Raw genomic sequence first — 7,046 nt, forward strand, 5'->3', positions numbered from 1 at the left:
CTTTTTAGCTCCAGTTCTAAACAGAAAAGAAAAATTTCTATATTATATAGTCTGGATCTGAGAAGTTAGTCTGCGGTGTCAGCTTTGATCTAGAGTATTTGTAATTGTAGCCAGAAAAATGATTTTCGACGTTTGTCTATAGCCTTTGGCGGCTTCTCTGTTGATATTAAAAACAAATCATGGATTATGACGTCACGCATAATTATTGACTGTCAGAGATTAGCGTGCCCAATGATCGATCTCTATGCACTCGAAGCATATCCGAAACGTTTATCAAAGTATTAAACAAAAGTGTAGACAGTACAAGTTTTTAAACTTGTTTTTGACGTCATCAGTGCGCCATTTTATCGGAGTACTTCTACCTTAGCAGCTATATTTGCTTTTGAAATTAAATTTTTAATGATCTTTTACTAAATCGTTGTCGTCATGGCTCAATGCAACGTATCGGAAATAATTATAAATGGCGTAACATCCGACGCATCAAAGAACATCAAAATGTGGTACAAGACCCACAAATGTCCTGGGTCGTTGTAACACTGCTATAGTGGCAACATGACACACATAACAACTGACTTATAACATAATATTTTTTGCACTCAATTTTCTTTTCTATTTTTATACTTAAATCGTTTATTGCATTTCAATAATAAACCATTGTAAATTGTATTAGGTTGAGTTTTTTTAAGATTTCACTCGTCTTTTCGACGTAATAACGTATGGTATTACTATAGTGTACAATAATTTATATCAACGTGGTTGAATAAGCAGATATACAACTTACAAACATAGTGATGCTACGGGTCGCGTTATCCGTGCACACTTTTCGTGTGTCGAGGTTTACATTTTCATTGGCTATCCGAATAGTAGTTACCATAGGTTGTAAATACTTGCCTTATCATGTTGGTTTAGATTAAACACATCCTATTTAGTAAAAATAACTTTGTGCGTGTAGGTTTGTTTTAGCAATTTTATCAATGATTATTGTTAAACAACTTTTGTCGCAGTGAGAAATATTAGAAACCTTATTAAAATTGGAAATAATAGCTTGTTATTTTTATTGTGCGGTCACTATGATAAGTCAAATGTAGGACAGCTAAAAGAAATTCATTGATAATGCTAGAAGTCATTAGGTAATTATTTTCAATATTAAAAACAATTATAAATATGTACGACCGTTATAATGGAATGCAGTTTCGAAGCGTAGTAGTTACAATAATAATATTATTATAATTGAATCTTGGCAATCGCACTAATACAATAATAGAACACATCATCCGATTACAAAATGACCAGCGTGCCTTCGTTATACACATAGCAGTCAGACATGACTACTTCCTTACAAGCAATTGCACTTTTGGGGACCGTTCAAAGTGACTTAATCATTAACACGACAAATTTACCATTCCCTCTATAAATAAAATTATTAAACATTTAGTATCACATTGAACATTAATATACACTATTTAAGAATATTAATTATCAATTTTAGTGTTTACATTATTACTCGTTCGATTAGGTAATCATAATTATACGAAATCTGCGAATATTGATGTTTATTGGAGAAACAATATGATTAAGTGTCATAAAAACAATAGTCAAACTCCAAGCGTAAATTCAGTTTTGTGATTTTTTCTTGTATTCTACTGATCGAACGAAAATCATTACATCATCGAGGCAACTGGAACGGGAAGATGTTTAAAATTAATGACCGACAACAGCTGCTAATGTCCGAGGTGTTTGCGATGGTCAATGTCAATGATGTATTGCACAACATTATAGCGCTTGCAGGGTATTGATCTCAGTAATGCATAACATAATTTTTATTTTCAAATCTCACAAAAACCTTTCAAATATATGTATTCATTATTTTTTGTTATCGCATTCGAGATTTTCGCTTATGGTGTGCGAGATAACACAAAACGCACCAATTTCGGAAATTGTTTGCGAACAAGTAAGAGTCAGAACTTATCAGCCATCTTTTTTACAACTCACTATTAAACACCTATGAAATAGATTCAAGGTAAATACTTCTATTATATCGGGTCAAGCTGCAGATTCCCATTAGTTGCAAAACATAACATTTACAAACTTAAAAACTGTTCTATAGTACAGTACGGGCTCATTACATAGATGTCCAAACACCGACATGTTATAAGTGCAGTTAATTTAACACAAAGCGACTTAACTTTGAGCAAGTTGGTAGAGGCGCCTAGTCATAAAATCGATTGCGTAGTTAACCCTATAGACAGAGTGGTCGTCTTTCGGTAATAAAAAATAAAAAAAAGACCACCTTAATAAAATGAACATATTTTTTCTTGAACCCAATCAAGTCGTAAAAAGTGTCCTTTCTTTTATTCAGTAAAATACTGAAACGTACTTTTCGCTTTTACTATCTTCTACAACAATGCTGCTATAATGCTGTTTTTAATTAGGGGTTTATTATCGCATTTGGAGTTCACAACGCCAACGGCCATTGTTAATGTTTGGCAATAACACTGTTTTATTATTGAGTTAGATACTGTGGTGATGACGTACTGTGTTACATCATTGATTTTTTCCTCAAGTGTCTAATAGTTATAGAACATGTCTGTAGGCTATCATGTTGTGCAGCCGTTTGTGTATTTACATTTAACTTAAAGCTTACCACACATTATGAGCAGAAAAGTCATTACTATTTAGAATTACCACCGAATATACATAACTAAGTAAAGATTTTCTGTTTAATTAATACATATGTTATAAATGATTATTCTATAAACTTATAAAAATATTATTTACTAAAACAAATTTTAATGTGTTTTTTGTGTGTGTGTGTGTGGAATTATAACATATAATTCTAAATTTCATCACATTTTTTTGAAAAAAAATAAAATAAAAAGATGACAAAGCAAACTTTATGGAGATTGTGTTTCTTTATATGATAGAATTTGTATTCAGTAATAGTGTAACAATACTAACAGTAATAAAGAGTATTATACTTGGTCAAAAACGTGTCCATTATGAGTTAGCACTGCACCTAAGTATTTCAACGGTTCATTCTTAGCGTACCATTAAGATATTCCAACGCATATTTAAAAGTCAACTCATAACATTATCAATTGTGACCAAACGTTTAACGGTCTCAAAATGCTCACAATGTATTTGTTTTCATAATACCTCTATAGACATTCTTAATGATGGTAAGTTATAAAGTTTTTAATCTCACACATTGAATACACGGTACGCATCAAATAGTCTCACAATATATTTTGTAGCTGTTAAATACGAATTTTGCCTTGTAAAGATCATAAAACTGAACTTTCTTAGAACTGTGCAATTTATTTTATTATTAAACTTCGGTTCTAGCAAAGGTCAAAGTACAATTTATATATTTTTTTTCTGCGACTTAAACAAGCTTACACTATAATTTTACATCATTAATTGGGTCTACCAACATTTCTTTAACATATTCAATGTATTTTTTTACAATGGTTTTATTATTTTTATTATTATTTTTTAATTCTAGTGACAATTCATGCTAAAGTAATTGTAATTTATCGTCTGTACATTAATTCAATGCAAAAGGCATCACCCTATTGTTTTTGTTTTCACTACGACGACAAATATTGCAGCCTAGTCGGTTTTTATTTGAATGGGTACAAAAAAAATAACATTTTTTCTTTCATTAAATTTCGTCTCTACATTCGACTAATATATCATGACAATACACACATATACATTATTACATCAAGTATAATAACATTAATTGATATACTTTATGACAATGGACTCAGTAGTAGATCTAAGAGGCGCACGCCCTCTCCTTTATCTATCATTGCCTACTAAAATAAAAGGAAAAAGGGCTTAGAATGATTATAATTGACATAAAAAATCGATTTAGATGTCTAAAGGACTTTTAGCACCCTCCCCTAAAAATAATTTTGAATCCACGTCTCAATGGACTTATTAGTAGGTATTAAAATGACAATATGTTAATATCATGTCATCGGTGTCATATTACTTAAGTTATTTTTATTTATTTATGTACCTTACTTAAATGTATTAATAATTATTACCGTAAGTGCTTGTTGCGTTAATAGGTATAAAAAAATATTTAAAGGTCATTAAAAAAATTTTCTTTGCAAAAATAATTTCATTGGCTTTTCTATGACGTCAAAACCCTAAAAATTAGATCCTAGTTTAGACTATTTTAAGCATTCCATTTACCAATTATAGCAATAATAGATTATAAATAATAAATTTAGTATAAATTTAAACTATGTACAATGGAATGTACTATTTTTATTCACAGGAGTGACAAAATTAAATGAAAGCACAATATTATTGACACGATAAACATTATATTATTTTAAACTAAAAATAATACGTCTTACAACAATTCTAACACGTGAAAATATATTATAATGTTTGATTTAACGCAAGGCGGTATAAAGTAAATAATAATTACAAACGACTTTAAATTTTTCTTCTTTTACCAAAGTTTAATGTGTTATTTATTATTATAATTTATATTTTTTTATGCAGTAATAACGTGATACATTTGTTTGAACAATTTTATTCCAATTCTCTCTTATGTTCATAGTCAGATTAATCATCGCAGTCCTCGAACAATAACATTATTTATATGAGAATTTTCACAATTTTGGTCAATAATCTAAAATTTATTTATTTCGTATTTCAAATAGCACACGAGAGTAAATAATCAGAGCCATCCAGTAGTTAAAAATAAGAAGGAATGAAAAATGTATTTTTACCGATTGAATAATACTTTTTTTTATTGTTGATATTTTTCTTAATAATTATTTTTTGGTAAAATCCCCTCATGTATTAAAAAATTTCTTACTAAAACGATTAAATTTTTACTAGTAGAGGGTGTGACCTTCTTCCCCCGACACCTCTAGAAGACTAACTTATAATATATTTTATTATATTAAAATAATACCAAGAATGGTCCTTAAAGTGTCAGTTCATCAAGATTTTATTCTTTATAAAGTAATTCATATACATAGGAAAATAAATTTTATCAAAAACTATCAACTCTCCGCAATTTAATTTTTCTGGTCATATTTATCAATTTTTTTCCTCGTCATAGTTACCGATTAACAATTAAGTTATAAAACAAGGAATCGCCACCAACATTCCATTTTATAGTAATAATAAAACTACTATGGCTACTATTTGGATGTTTTAATCACTTGTTTGACATCTTAGTAGAAACGATGACCTTGTTTATCATTGCGGTACTATTTTGTGGTATGAGATCGATCGTAATAGTTATTAGCTATCCGTTATATCTTTGATGGAGTTTTATAAAGTAGCCGTAAATCACACATGTGATTTACGGTACAAGCGATAAAGCAATCTTAAAAAATATTACTACATGATCATCTCCACATGGTTATGTATTACGTTTACCAATAATCTCTTGGGAATCAATAAATAAATTAAAAATATAATAGATTGTTAGTCTTAAAACTGCATTTATACATTTACTGTGATAATATTAAAATTTAGTAAATGAGTTATCAAGAAATATCAAGTCATTATACTAACTTTACGTCTTTAATGGTATATAATGTGATTTTTATAAGTATACAGAGTATACAGGTTTATCATAAGCCATTCGATTACTTTTAAAATAAATACAATTTAAAAAATAAATAAATTTTGCTATTTTTTAGTTTTTTTTTGATTTATCAACTATTAATGACTTTTCAAAATCATCTCTTATAACTTAAGGTCAAATTAAGGCTGTCAAATTAATTTATTTTTTGGCAATATACTATTTAAGTAGCTCAAAAAATATAAAACGAACTAATAAAGAAATTGATTGGTTGATAACAACTTTTGGACAAGTATTTCAAAAGTTATTAACATTTTAAATTTATGAATAGAGGTGAGGTGTAGATGCTGCTAGTTTTATCACTAATCATTTACCGGCCATACTTTTCGTACCACCTAGGTGTAAAAATGAGAATAACACTCTAAGTACTGATTCAAAAGTGATTATCAAATAAAAAATAAAATAAAATTTAAATGTATACATTTTTATAAAAAAAAAATTATTATTTATCGAAAAAATGAGGGTAGTATTCTTAGTAAATTATCTGTATAATACTGTAAGTTTCCAAATAGTCTAACTTGTTTATAATTAATGCTGTTGACTCAAATATGTACTTGATGCGATTTAAAAATTACCCATAGTGATCTCTAATATCAGTGTATCAAACATTTTAATTTAATCCTTGAGTTTGCTATTAAACCGGTAAAATTCTGTAGCATTAAGTCATTTCGTATGAAGTTGAAAATTGTGTTTTCATTAACGCTCCCATGGGCTTCATGGTTTGAAATTCCTTATTAAATATAATTACAAGAATCTAAATCATGTTTTCCTATCATAGTAAATAACAGTAATAGTAAGTAATTTATCTCAGGTAATAATTAATTGCCCATCTCACTAGAGTGGTTATTAATAATTGCAACTATAAGAGATCGCGTTCGGTCTAAATAAATGATAAAATTTATTCTAAATTAACTAAGTGTACCGGATCTAACCGGAAAAGGGCAATGCAAAGAAGTTCAAGTTCAAGACTGGACATAAATATGCGCTCTTTATTTGGTATTGATATAATTATTGTTAGTGTGTGCACATTATTGAAAGATGTACTGACTTAGCATAAATTATGTGAGTAAAACGAAACCAGTGTTTTATTTTCTGAGCTCATAACCATGACATAAATTAAACAGAAAATTACATAATGCGTTTGGATATTTTCCATTAACTCTTTTTTAATAAATACAATGCATAATGCTTCCGTTAAGAAGAAAAAATGTGTTGTCATTTGTGTAAACAACAGTCATATAGACTGAAAGATTAATAAGAAATTTAAATTGGTAAAACTGTTAACTGACATATAAACAACTTTTCAATTTACATTTCAAGTAATTTCCCAAGGTATAATTACTACAAATGACTGCATAAAAACCCAAAGCTTCTAATCTCTAGTATGAACATGGTGTTTATTGTACATCATGTTTGTAACAGA

This window comes from Daktulosphaira vitifoliae, unplaced genomic scaffold (assembly GCF_025091365.1).
Source record: "Daktulosphaira vitifoliae isolate Bord-2020 unplaced genomic scaffold, ASM2509136v1 Scaffold_2, whole genome shotgun sequence".
NCBI lineage: Eukaryota > Metazoa > Arthropoda > Insecta > Hemiptera > Phylloxeridae > Daktulosphaira > Daktulosphaira vitifoliae.